This window comes from Amblyomma maculatum, chromosome 5 (assembly GCF_055883805.1).
Source record: "Amblyomma maculatum isolate TAMU_Amacu chromosome 5, ASM5588380v1, whole genome shotgun sequence".
NCBI lineage: Eukaryota > Metazoa > Arthropoda > Arachnida > Ixodida > Ixodidae > Amblyomma > Amblyomma maculatum.
In genome coordinates this window covers 74095706-74108966 of record NC_139348.1, presented here as the reverse complement: position 1 = coordinate 74108966, position 13261 = coordinate 74095706, and the positions used below count along the sequence as shown (strand labels likewise).

The window sequence follows — 13261 nt, the reverse complement described above, 5'->3', positions numbered from 1 at the left end:
AATCACATTTTGTCAGAACTCTCTGCCGTGACCTGTCTATCTTGGGTGGCCCTACACAGCAGAGCTCACGACTTCATCGAGTTTCGCAAGCCCCTCCGCCACGACAAGGCAGTGATCCATGAAGGGGACAAGTGTCTTTAGCGAAGTGATTTTCTTTAGAAGTTATATCTAGTTATTAACAACGTGGTATTTCAGAGCCAGCAATAATACATACCTGAATGTTTATTTGGCACCCCAAGAATTGAACAGGTACTGTAGTCACTGAATAATAGTGTGTAGTTCTTTCCACGCGTATTGTGTTTCCCACGCCCATTCACTGCAATACCTAATTTAAAAAAAAAACGGATTGGTGGTTATAATAAATATACTCATACCCAAATCACACACTTCCGAAATAGTTTTGTTATGTGCACCTTTAACCTGCGGCGGTCAATGCCTTTTGTACTAAGCAATATGATGAATGTATGGAACACAGCTCGAGCTGAGCATCAAATATGCTTTGCAGAAGAATCTCAAAATTAATTTTGATCTTCATTGTGCACCTTCTACCTTAAATGAGGTACACGAATGCATCTATAAACAACCTTCGGCCTTTAAAAAAAATAAAATACATCCACAAAAGTTGCAGGTAATGAGTCTGCTGCTCGACGGTCCTCCTTGTAGTTCCCTTGTAGTTCACATTTTATTTTCTACACTGAATATAAGGCAATGAATTTTGAATAACTAAATATGTCTTGATTGCAAAATATGCGAAATGAACGAGGGCATAGGTAATGCAATAAATGTACCCACAATAATTTGCAATAACCCTAGAAGCTTTTAAACGCAAGCAGATTTTAAATCAATGTTTAATACACTGATCTCAAATTTCCCCTGTTTCATCACTCGCTTACATTGAAGGCTTCATTTGAATGGGGTATATTAGTATTAACATTATAATCCTTTTTTTTTCCTGATTTTTCAAAATTATTTTTCTTGCGTGTTTTTCTGAACCTGATTAAAATTGAAAGACGCAACCCCTCTCCGCAGAAATGTCAACCGGCTTGTTCTGATGATAAAAACACACTTTATAGTCCCCCTCCGAAAACGTTGACTGGTTTTTAGAACACCATGTGCAACGTGAACGTATCCGCACGATTGCAGACATTGCGCACTATTCATTTAGGCGGCCCGCAAAGTAGACTTTTCCAGCTGATCTTGGTCGTGTGAACAGTCGCTTTTGAATGAAGGCATGTCTGTTATGAAACCGCTTATCAATGCTTACCTTTTTCCAAAATTTCTCGAACAAGACTGACAGATTTTTGAATCAATTATAACAATAATAAAAAAGCAGCATGGTACTCTGCTTTTCTGAATCAAAACTATTAGGAAACAAATTGCAAAGTTGCATAAAGAACAGATTAGATATATCACCTTTCTTTAGAACGGTAACTCCATCGTAGATAGCTCCTTCGCTCTTTTTATGCTTCCTCATTTCGGGCGTTGCAAAGAAAGTTCCAATAAACCACGTTGCGCTGCATGTAATAAGTGTACAATGTTCTTTAGATTGAAATAAATGCACAAAAATTGCATTCAAATCTAAAATATAAAGCTTTCCAGTGATGGTCAGGAATGTTTTCGACACGTTGAGGAAGTATTGCCGGCACACAACTTGATGAGTAGGAAGAGGTAATGAGATTGTATTTACACTGAGTATATACACTGCATAATTGAGGTTACAGAGGAGGCCTCACACAGAGCTGCCACCACCCTTGCACAAGCCCAAAACATTTCACACAGAGAACCGCTTAACTCACACAGAGGAAAGCTTACGTGCAGAGCACGGAGTCGCCAGTTGTGCTCGGCTGTACAGAACTGATCAACAAGGTCTGATGGCCGCGTTTTCATGACAGCGACAAACAATTGACATCAGGGCTGTCCCTTTACATGATCCGCCTCAAACTTACGCAGCCTATCAAACCCTTTGATTTAAGAAAACCCTAACTTGGTGGGTTGGCAATAATCTCGGACTCAGGCTTTTAATTCTTTAAAATAAAAGTGCAGAATACACGCTGCCTGCTCTCTACACTCGAAGCTTTCAACCTCTTCCCACCAGCTCTCGTCCTCCTTTCCCTATCTCACGGTACACATGGGAAACCAGCCATGCCGCTGCTGTATTTCTAGAAACACCGCGGCGGGTTTGAGACGAGGACGCTATTCAGTTAACCACAGGGGGCCAGGGTGACAATTCAGTCAGTGGCCTTTAGCGGGAAGGGCTCGTCATCATCGCTGTTACACGAACCGGGAGAGGCACCACTGGGGGAGGGGGGGGGGTGAAAGCGTTTATTGTATATTTTGGAGGTTAATTTGACGCGGAGCATTTAAAGGCCGCTGTCCAAGGAAGATCTTTTAAGCAAAGGAGCCCAGTGTTTCGATCAGCTACCGGAGATAGTCTGTGTAAAATGCTACAGTGTCACGCGCGCCGCAAAGCAACGGAAAGCAAGGCTCTCTCATGTTCTCGTTCGGGAAGTTAGCTTCCCATTCCCTGCGCTAGTCCGTCGAGCCGCAGCTATGACGTCTTAGTCGAAAACGACGTCCGTTGGTCCGTCTCGTTGTCTGAGGGTGACGGATGGGTATCTACCGCTCGCTGCGCGCTTTTCCCTCGCCACGGCCGGACTGAATCCAGCGGCGCGCGCTCCCTCGCCCGTACTTTTTTCGCGCATGTGGAGTGCCACGCCACACCTTCCGCCAAACGCGGAGAAGGAATGGGACTTTGTCTAGCGGAGGCTAGACGAGCGGGCACGAGAGAGAAAAATTTTACACAGAATCGGGTGATTGCGGTGACAGTAACTGCGTTATTAGTTACTCTTTTCAAAAAAACATTTTGCGACCTTGAGTTCCGGGGTCGAAGTCTCACAGTCACCGGAGAACAAACTATTTTGGACAGGAGGGTGGACAGTGCACCTTTAAGGGCATCGGCCTTACAACACTGGGTGGAGACCATAGTCAGGCACCCCATTGGCGGTTGCCGCTGCCCGCGCACGCCGCGCTAAGGCCCTTTGGGCCTGTAGGTCACAGCAGCCGAGCAGGGTGGCCTTCCAGTCCTCCCGGGAAGGGTTAGGGATGGGGGGAAGGGATGGGTTTCGTTGGCAGGCCCATACTATGTGGTAGGTGTCAGGCACAGTACTGGCACTGGCCAGTGAATTGGGAGTCAAAATGTTGAAGTACTGCCGAGCACAGAATAGTGTTGGTGACGAGACGCGAGAGCAGCCTCCCGTTCGCTTTTTCTAACCCTTTGCAGGGGCTAGGATATTTGCGATGCGAGCTTTGATAAAACATTACAATATCTTTGAATGTGTAGGCCGGATTATAATCAATGTACTCGGCCGATTTGAGTACCAAAGGAAGGGGCCCGGAGAGAAAGCACGCGGGCGGCTGCGTCAGCTGCCTCGTTCCCTGCAAGACCCTGGTGGCTAGGTGGCGGGGTGGCGGGGTCCGTGTCCCGACTGCAATTTTGATATATTCTACAGGCTAAGGGAGTGGTCCATCCTTACGCGGCCTTCCGACATGCCCCTCGTGAGTCGGTAATGGTATATGTAAAACTGTGGTCTGAGGCGGCGGTTGCAATGGCTACCTCTTCAGAGTGTGTTATAGATTTGGCCTTGAATGTAAGGCCATCGCCTTTGTTCCCGTTGTGAACGACGGCGGCCGTATACCAGCCCCCCGGATGCGGGCCCGAGGCATCCACGTAGAACACACCTGATTTGTTGCCATGATGGCTGGCCAAGGCTTCCGCCCGCGCCAGGCGCTGCCCATTATGGTCTTCTCGTGACATGTTGGCAGGGAGAGGCCGCACTCTGAGGGCACGTCTCCAGAGTTCTGGGATGCGGAGCCTCTCCTCTGTGAGCTGTTAATGTTGAATATTTACCGGGCAAGAAGGCGGCGACCTGGCACTGTCTCTGCTATGTGCTTCCCGAAGCTCCCTGAAAGTGTTCACCACCCCTAGGCCCATGAACCGACTGTTAGAGATGGAGATTTGGAGGTCGAGGACACGTTTCATGATTTTTCGGAGGATCACCTCGAGGCAATCCTCCTCGTGCTTCCGCAAGTGGAGGTAAGGAGTCGAATACGGGATTCGACTGGTTACGAAAGCGTTTGCTAGCAGCAGGGCATCCTTAAATTCGCAACCCCCCGCGTTTGTTATACACCCGGTGGACTGTATTGCCCAACTTGTCCCCCACCTGGCGGAGCTTGGCTAGTGTTGTGTCAGGGCGTCTTTGGGGATGGATGAAGAGACTGAGTGCTCTAATCTTTTGTGATTATGAATGGGACTACTCGCAAGCGAGAGAGAGATTTGTGTGGCGCATCGTGGAGAGGGGCGGAGATGCACAAACTCATTTCTGGAGGGAAGGTTGGATTCCGTTCCGCTTAGAAGGAAGCTCGAAACTGTTCTATTAATAGCTTTGTCCCGTGCAACCCGACAGCTGGGGTGCCTTCGAGACGCCGTGTGTCGAACAACTCCATTAACAGCTGCGTTCCTTCGTTATCGGAGCCACGTGGGAAACCGCCGAGAAACCTGTGCTGCAGCGTGTCTCAGGAAACCAGGCCTCCCAGGCAGAGGGAAAGGCAGCTGTTGTCACGTCCCGAAATTGTTCCAACGCCTGGAAGGTGACAAAAATGAAACTTTCCTAATTCCAAACGGGCTCGGGGAGCGGCCGGCACCTCAGAAAAGGCGCGAAAAAAGAACGCTTCAATCCTGACTTCGAGGAGCGGAGTCCGGCGGCCCTCTCGACAGGGCGCGGGGGTACACGTGTAAGTGCCAATAAAAAAGGCAGCTGCCGTTTATCGCGGCCTTACACATCCCCCCTAAGAAGATGATGAGTTTCGAGTATGCTCATTCCAGACTCACACAACAAGAGCCGCAACAATCGAGACAAAACAAGATTTATATGACACCGCACAGTTAAAAGTACCACAAAACGCTCTCGCAACACGAGATGGGTCTAATGCGTTGCACAGAATGGACGAACATCGCCCGTCCTAGTGACGGGCATATGTGATCGGGCATCCTCGCACAGAGGTCACGTGCGCTTCAGAGTTCACGCCCTGTCATGCAACTCTTTACACCAGTGTCTGGTGTCGCCAAACAATACCATGCACGCCACCCGCTGGATGAGCAGATGCTCCGAGCTCGCCCAAGCGAACACCGCCTCTCACATTGGACAGGACCCTCCTGCCGGGGCGACGCTCGGTGCGGTACCTGGGGTGGACATAGGCCACCGCCTTTCCTTCCACGACAGCTCTCCCATGATGGGGCTGGTACAGGTGGAGCACCGCCGCTTGCGGCAGGGGGCCAGCCTGGCACCGAATTTTTATCGGTTCTAAGCCGTCATTGCACACACCACCGCTGGTGGTGGACGACGGCTGTTGTTGCGGCGCGCGTCTTTCCTCTCTTCCTCTTCCTTTCCTTTCTTCTCTATATTCTCTTCTATCTGCACGAGGCAGCCGAGGTAGCTCAGCTACAGAGCCAGTAGCAGTCCCGTGCATTTTCTTTTCCTTCTTCCTACAGCCACAATAACAATAACTTCCAACACGTGGCGACCAAAGCCTGCCTGCAGATGAAGAGAACCATCACCGCCGTACACAGGCTCAGGGCATCTCCCAGCAACCTGCGTTACGGCTGTGCTACGACTCTGCGGCCGGAGGGGGGAGGGGGGGGGGGGCAATACACTACGCGCTACCTCTCGTCAAATTGCGCAAACCATGCTGACAGAAGCTGGAGGGTGAGCATTGCAAGGCGCTCCTCATTTGCCTCGGCCTTCCTCAGAACTCTCAATGCGCAGTTACTTTAGCCAAGGCAGGCACGGGGCCATTACAACTTCAGGCCACGCGGCTGGCGCTCCAACACATCGATCGTCTACAAAGCGCAGCGGACAGCGGCCCGCTATTACATTGCTTGCGGCAACATTGCCACTCGCGCATGGGAGCGGCGCTGCTCGAGTACGAACAGCTCACCAACGCAACGCCCCCCTACGACCTCTTATTGTCCTGGCCCGCTGATACGGAGGTTCAGCTAGAGATTGTCGGCATCGCGGGGAAACGGACCACACCTCCCTGTGCAGTGCAGCAGCTGACCGAAGCCGTCATCTACGAGGAACTCCAACTTCACCGCCTCGTTTACACCGACGGCTCTGTGGACAGAGGTAGTTGCTCGCTAGCAGCGGTGGCTACCAACCCCGTCCTGCAACTGCACAAACAGCTGCACCTGTCATTCCTGGGTTGTTCCACCACGGCGGAGCAGCTGGGCCTGCGCCTTGGCCTGGATCTGCTGCTTGCACTGAGTCCGCCGCCACTGAGGTGTGCCGTGCTATGTGACTATCGCGCCGCCCTCAGCAGCCTTCGAACCACCGGCCGGGGAACTCCACTGCTGTGTCAGATTCGCACGCGTCTCAAGCGCTTGGCGGAACGCGGCTGTGCTATACGGGTACAGTGGATCCCCGGGCACTGCGGCATCGAAGGCAACGAACGTGCCGACGAACTCGCGACCGCAGCACACTAACTCCCTTCTACCGACGAGCAACTCGCTTTGGAAGACGTACGTGCATTAATCGACGACCACCTCCGGACACAGCACCCCGACCCACGCATCACAAGAAGTGAGCGCATTCAGTGTCAGCGGCCGCTCGCTCAGACTGACACAGCACTCACATAACGCTGTGACATCACACCCCCCATGACACTAGAGTGAGAGCTGGGCACGCTCATACGGCTTGTTTAAAGCGGGACGTTATATTTGCGCCGGCAGGAGCTGCCAACTTGAGTCTCTCAATTCACATCGGATGGTTATGCCAGAATCAACCTGCTAGGACACTGGCATTCACGTCACCCCTGTAGGCCACTAAGGCACGTTCATGCGGCCTGGTTAAAGCGAGCATTTATGCTGTTGTTGTTGTTGTTGTCCAAATAACTTATGGCACATGCCCACAGAGGGGGATCGAGCATTTATATGTGGGGTGAGGAAGAAGAAACAGACAAGAACGCTTGGTCACCCACAACTAATGGTTTTGCTCAATATTTGGTTCAGCAGCGTTGAACCTTGTAATTTTTATTTTACTGCATATTTTCCATAAGAAGCGCAACTCTATTTAGTGGGTGTTAAGATTTCTACAGACAAGAATCCGCTGCTTACTTTCATGCTATTTATAATACACAAATGATATTTTATACAATGTTTATGTGTAAATGCAAATTAGATTTATGGCTCTCTGGCTGAGTCCTCAGTCACTGTAGCAGTGGCAAGGAATTCAATTTGATGCCAACAGCCACTGCGATGAGAGCAGTCGAAAGCCCTGAACCGCATCACCTGGAAAAGGTTCCTAAAATTCTTTTTTGTAGACATTATCAGCATCCAAAAATGCACTTTACCTTCGCCTGCATAAAACATAGTCCACTGATATTTTTTGGACTTCTAGTACAAGAACGTATGCCTAAGCTTCGCTATAATATGACGTTTAATAGTACCTTTAACACCCCCTTTTAATGCTCGATATTTTTATTCTTCTTATGCATAGCATTATTTTTGTTCAATTATTGTTGCTCTAAAATTGTTAATCTAAAACGTCCCGTCTACTAGGTGATATCCTTACACGCTTTTAACTACGACCATTCGTCCAATGCCCACCTTTCATGCATAGATCCTCAGCTCGCAACTGAGTAGACGCCAATATAATTTATTGCAACGCGCATGCTTTCTAACAACTTTTTTCACTTCTGTCGTACAGTGATGATGATACATTTTCAACTGTGCAAGCTGTAAACCTTATCCCTTAAAGGACTACAAGGATGCAGGTAATGTACACAATACTGGCTCTTCCCAACATAATCAAACTTCTACAGAAGCACGTGAACACGCTGAATCGCAAATACTGCATACTCCTAAAAAGATACAAGTTGCAAGCTTATTTTGTGTACTTCGGCAGTAGACTTAATATAATGACACATATTTATAGATATCCGCATCAGCGATTCCTCACGAATGAATAGTTTTCAGAACATCATTGCTGCGATTAATATGGAAATAGTTTCCACAGATATAGTACTTCACTACAGAATTGACTACAAGAATAGCCGGCTATTGTGCTCTTAACATGCACTCGCGAGCATAACGACTCACGCCCATTAGCTGGCGGCTCCCGCTCGTATCTTCCACTGTATACCGAAAGGTCTGGCCGATAATAGGACCGTTTAATTATATGCACAACATTCATTCGGTGCACGCTTAGAAATGCCGCTGTTAAACTGTCGACCAGCAATGCCGCATCGAAGATTGAGATCTAAATATCTCAAAGACCCTTGAGATGGAAGCTCATGAGTAGCAGCAAGTGGCTTTAACGCTTGAGAAAATTGACCAACAGCCTCCAATACTGCTTCCTGGTTGTTCGAGCCTTGGCCTTCACACAGCACAAGGTAGTCGTCGACATACCTCAACACTTTTTTGACATTTGTGCTATCGAGAAAATTGTTTAAGACCCTGTCTTTTTGGGCCAGGTAAAAATCACTAAGAAATGGCGCGATACATGACCCAATACACACCCCGCGTTTTTGTAGATACATTTTATCCTCCCAGAGGACGTAAGGGGACCTTAGGTACACTGAAAGGAATTCCAGGAACCCATAAATGGAATTTTGAGCAGGCTTGCCAACATTTAGTGGTTCGCTGCAGAGACTGCCCCTCAAAAACTTGTGCTCCGGAACTCAGCAGGTGCAAAGTGCTTGCCAAGCACAAAGAATAGCTAGTCCGCGAGATTATCGAAGCAGCTGCTATAGCGAAGCTGAATGATAAGTGTGTCAGCACATCGTCTATTGCATTAACAAAAAGTGAACTGGACATGTTGTAAATTGACGCGCCTGCATGATTACAAATTCTGTTACTTTTTCCAATGCTTGAGCAATATGGTTGTGACGCACGTGGCTGTTGCACATGTATAAGAAGGCATGTTTCTTCGCAATCAACTCAGTTGTAAGTCAGCGCTTGTCTCTCGTGTGTCTCGCTGTTGCGCTGTTTTTTCACTAATTCTTTCAGTTGTTGCCCTAATGTACCTGTAGTTTTTCATATATATTTATTTTGTGCATAATAGCTTGAGGGGGTCTCGGGGTTGGTAGTCGTGAATCTTTAGAGTTGAAAGCTTTCACGCATTGCAGTCGCCTTCCGTTTTGATTTCGTTTTACGTGTCAGTGGCCGCAACCCAGGAGATTCCACCTCCGCTAGTATATGCTTCTGCGGCGCTGGTGAACAACCAAGCAGCTAAAATATTGAAGAGCCGCTGAAGTAGATAATTTGGTTACAAAATGAGAACAATATTCGGAGTACATGGGTCGGAAAACAAGAGCGGCGTCTAGTTTACTTTTATGCTTGGCGTTCAGCTTATTGTATTTAGCCTATGAAACGAGTTACGATATAATTTTGGTTGCATAAATTATAAATATTTGTCTTTTGTTTTTGTGACTTCGCATACTTTTGGCGCCTTGTAATCGCGCACCCTATAAAACTCCGCCGTTTACTTAAGGTTGCTTGGGGGAAGGGAAGGTGATAATCAGCACTTTTTTATCTGAAGAGAACCACGAGTTGACTGCTCTTGCCTACTGGCCATTTCACGATTTCACGTGAGATTATGGCTGACTGGTAACCACAACGACGAGTGCCAACTGCCACTTGACACTGCCCTGCATGTTTTTTACAGCATTAGATCTCCAATATGCAAAATTCAACCTTCGTGTCAGTTACATCGTTTTCGTTCGCTTATCGTGATGAACCAGCAAAGCACAGCAATAGCTTTCAACGCTTGGAGTTTTAGGTTGTTAGGTAAGTGTATGCTCCTGTTTTCAGCGTTCCACGAGACCAGCTGCTAATTTATTCTAAAGGTGGCATGCAAGACCAATAGCTTATCTCACATGTCGGGCTTAGGGTCGAAGATATCCGGCAGACTCACTATCTATCGCTGGACCTTTGGATGAAACAGTGGATTTTCACCAAAACAAAGGCGCGACACAGAGAACATCAATACTGAATTTCCTGCAGAACGCCGTTTTTAAAGCTATGCGAATAAATACTGCTTAAGACTTGTTCCTGGTCAAAATTAGTCGAAGACAAAAGCAACTGTAGAGAAATCTCAAGTATGAAACTCATTTTCTTATTGGCTGAAGTAATTACTACTCCCATCTTTAACCAATAGTGTTGATCTTGATATATTTGTGTTTATGTATTTCTCAGTAAGCAATGCTATATTTACAATTCTCGTTTTCAAGACATTACGAGCTGTTATATACTGTCGCTCCAGGCGCAAATAAATAATCGGCCTATTGCTCTTCATTCCGGAACCTATACCTGTTTTAGAGCTTAGAGAGAAGCCACCAACTGTTCGCAAAAATAGAAAAGGCTTTCTGCTTTACTCACTTTCTTTTTTTCTCATGGTACTTGGCGTAAGCTACTACAGTCCGAGATACATATTGGGTTTCATAGATAGCTCCACTTTCAAACTCGTTCTCACTGTATTTGTAGTTCACTCCGTAAAGCATTAGTGATTTCAATGATTTACAAGCCTGAAATGAAAATCACGCCTTTTAATGATGTGCAGACTTCCGTCATTTTAGGCATTATTTAACTGCTTCACCTGCTGAATGAAATGACCCTGTGCTCTTACTTCTGCGTCAGTGGACATGAGAGGACGGATGTCCTACACGTATGCAAATTTAAATCCTGCGCGAAGCAGACAATAATGTGGCTTCATGTACAGGGCGCTCGCCTGTACAGTGCTGTTGGGTGAATCCGTTCCAACAACAACACCCCACTTCGTCTGAGGCGAAATATAAATAACCGTCGGGTGCGTAAAAGACTGAAGCAATAAAATTTAACCTGACATTCCATGTACGGCATCGGTGCCCAACGCGGAGAATTTACGAATGCACTTTAGCTAGAAATGAATTACTTTTCATAAAATTACAAACTATACTCTATGTAGTTTTTACGAAAATATTCAGATAAATAATAAAGTCTTCCGAGTGGCAGAGGTGCTAACGCAAGAACCAGAGACAAAGTTTATGATCATCATCAGTCTGGCACATGCATCAGCCATTGCCAAAACATTTCACCAAGGCCTCCTGTCAAATATGCCCTGTACCTCCGCCCCGCATACTTCCTATTGCATCACCCTGTCAGCCCCTTATGCCTTATGCTGCATGTGTGTTGTAGTGTAATTGGTAAGGTTACTTAGCGAATATTTTAAACATAACCGCCAAAACTATTTTTCACCCTTAACCTGTATTTAGTGGTCCAAAATTGCTTCTGCTCTTGCCGAAGTGTGCTCATTGGCTCTTGCCTAATGTTTCCTTCAATATGTTTCCTTTCTAAACAGTCTTGCATTTTCCGCAGTGTCAAATGAACCATTTCGTATATTTTTCACTTTTGTGCCGTGTAAATGAATACTGCTAAAACAATGCTGTAACCTTATTATTACATCTGAATTCGATCCAATTTAGAATCATTGCCGTAATTTTGTAGTTAATGAACTCTATCGACCTGATCTAGATGCAACGCCTATTCTTATTATAGCTATTGCGTTACCAATTGTCTACTAACAATGCCTAGACCAGAGTGCTGTTCTCGCCTGAGATTGTGTAAAGTACTGCTTTTCCGTGTTCAGTATTCCGTATGGTTTACGTATTTCATACGTATACTAGGCATACCGTTGATTATGAATATTCTTCCCCTTTTTAACGTTAAGGGAATGTCATTTGCAAGGGAGTGATTCATATTTTCTTTTCCCCGAAATCTTTTCACAACACTTTGCAATCAAACCCTCTGAACACCTGCATTAAACACGTGGCCTACTGTTTTAGAAAATTCATTCTCGTTTTATGCCGCCATATTTAACCAGGATTTTCCTTCCTGTTAAGAAGTATGGCGGCTATTCATATGGAATTTTTATGCCTTTTCTGAACCTTTCAACTGCAATCTTCGAATTACTACGAAACGTATTACTTGTCGCACATTTTTATTCCTGTGCATCAAGGCTCTGCAAAGGAATTTTTGTTTTCTCCATCTTTCGGTAACACTCATAGCGTGAATGTCATTCGGCACATAAGAAAGGCATACAACCACAACCACACACACGCACACACACACACACATAAACAAGGACGATGCTGCACAGACAACTGAATAATTGCACTCCAACATCTTCTTACTTCTCCACTTCTAAGCGCACGCACCCCCTCATCTTTGACGGTCCTGCCAGTGATTTAAGTCTTTCTCTTTCTTCGCTGGAGAACACAAGGCATGCTGACGCAATCAAAACCAGCTAAAGATATCTCCCAGGCTTCCAAAATCTCTCTCGTTAATTTGTCCTTGTTCTTTCTCAAAACTGCTACTTTATTAGGTTTTGCTGTAGACATTTATTTTTCACATAAGTTGCAGTCTTTATAGTGTAGCAGTTTTGAGGAAGAACAAGGACAGATTAGCGAGATATCTTTAGCTGATGACATCAGCATTCCTTCTGTTCCGCTATCGAAGATAAAGACGTTTTAGATATCTGGGAGGACTGTCAAAGATGAGGTGGTGTCTGTGCTTAGGAATGGAGAAGGAAGAAAATGTTGGTGTTCAATTAATCAGTTGTCAGAGCAGCATCGTCATTGTTTATGTGTGTGTGTGTTTGGGGGAGGGGGGGATTTAACGTTCCAAAGCGACTCAGGCTACGAGACGCTATAGTGGAGGACTCCGGAAATGTCAATCACCTGGCGTTCTTTAAGTGCACTGACATCGCACAGCACACTGGCGCCTTGCTTTTCGCCTCCATCGAAAAGCGGCCGCCGAGGCCGGGATTCGATCCCGCGTCCTTGGGAACAGTAGTCGAGCGCCGTAACCACTGCGCCACCCCGGCGGGGCATGTGTGTGTGTGTGTGTATGGGCAAAGACAATTAGGGGAAAGGATAATTGAGATTATTCCCAGTTGTCTCGAATGGCGATCTAGGGGGCTTAACAGGTTGAAGAAGGCGAGCAGGTGACGTGGTGGTTCGATTCAGGCGTTGGCAAGGGACACAACTTGCTACATAACGCTTTTTTGTCATGTACAACCTTGACCAATAAAACCATTCTCGACCGAGCGCGGGTAAAATCAAAATGACCTGAAGTCATGTCGTTATGCGTCGCATGTAGGACGGTACTGCGAAGAGAAGCGGGAACGACAAGGAGCAGGCGGGCGCCATCAGTTGAGTAGTTCTTTTTGAA

General features: G+C 46.7%; 1 long non-coding RNA gene across 1 annotated transcript in view; it reads right to left on the bottom strand.

The window, feature by feature from the left end:
• Nucleotides 1-213: 213 nt before the first annotated feature.
• The window catches only part of LOC146188513 (uncharacterized), a 29621-nt gene continuing 16573 nt past the window's right edge, over nucleotides 214-13261 (bottom strand). The window contains exons 3-5 of the long non-coding RNA XR_014707217.1: nucleotides 10433-10578; nucleotides 1414-1514; nucleotides 214-325 (exon numbers count right to left, since the gene is read on the bottom strand). This is a non-coding gene — a long non-coding RNA (uncharacterized LOC146188513). The remainder of the gene's footprint in view (nucleotides 326-1413; nucleotides 1515-10432; nucleotides 10579-13261) is intronic.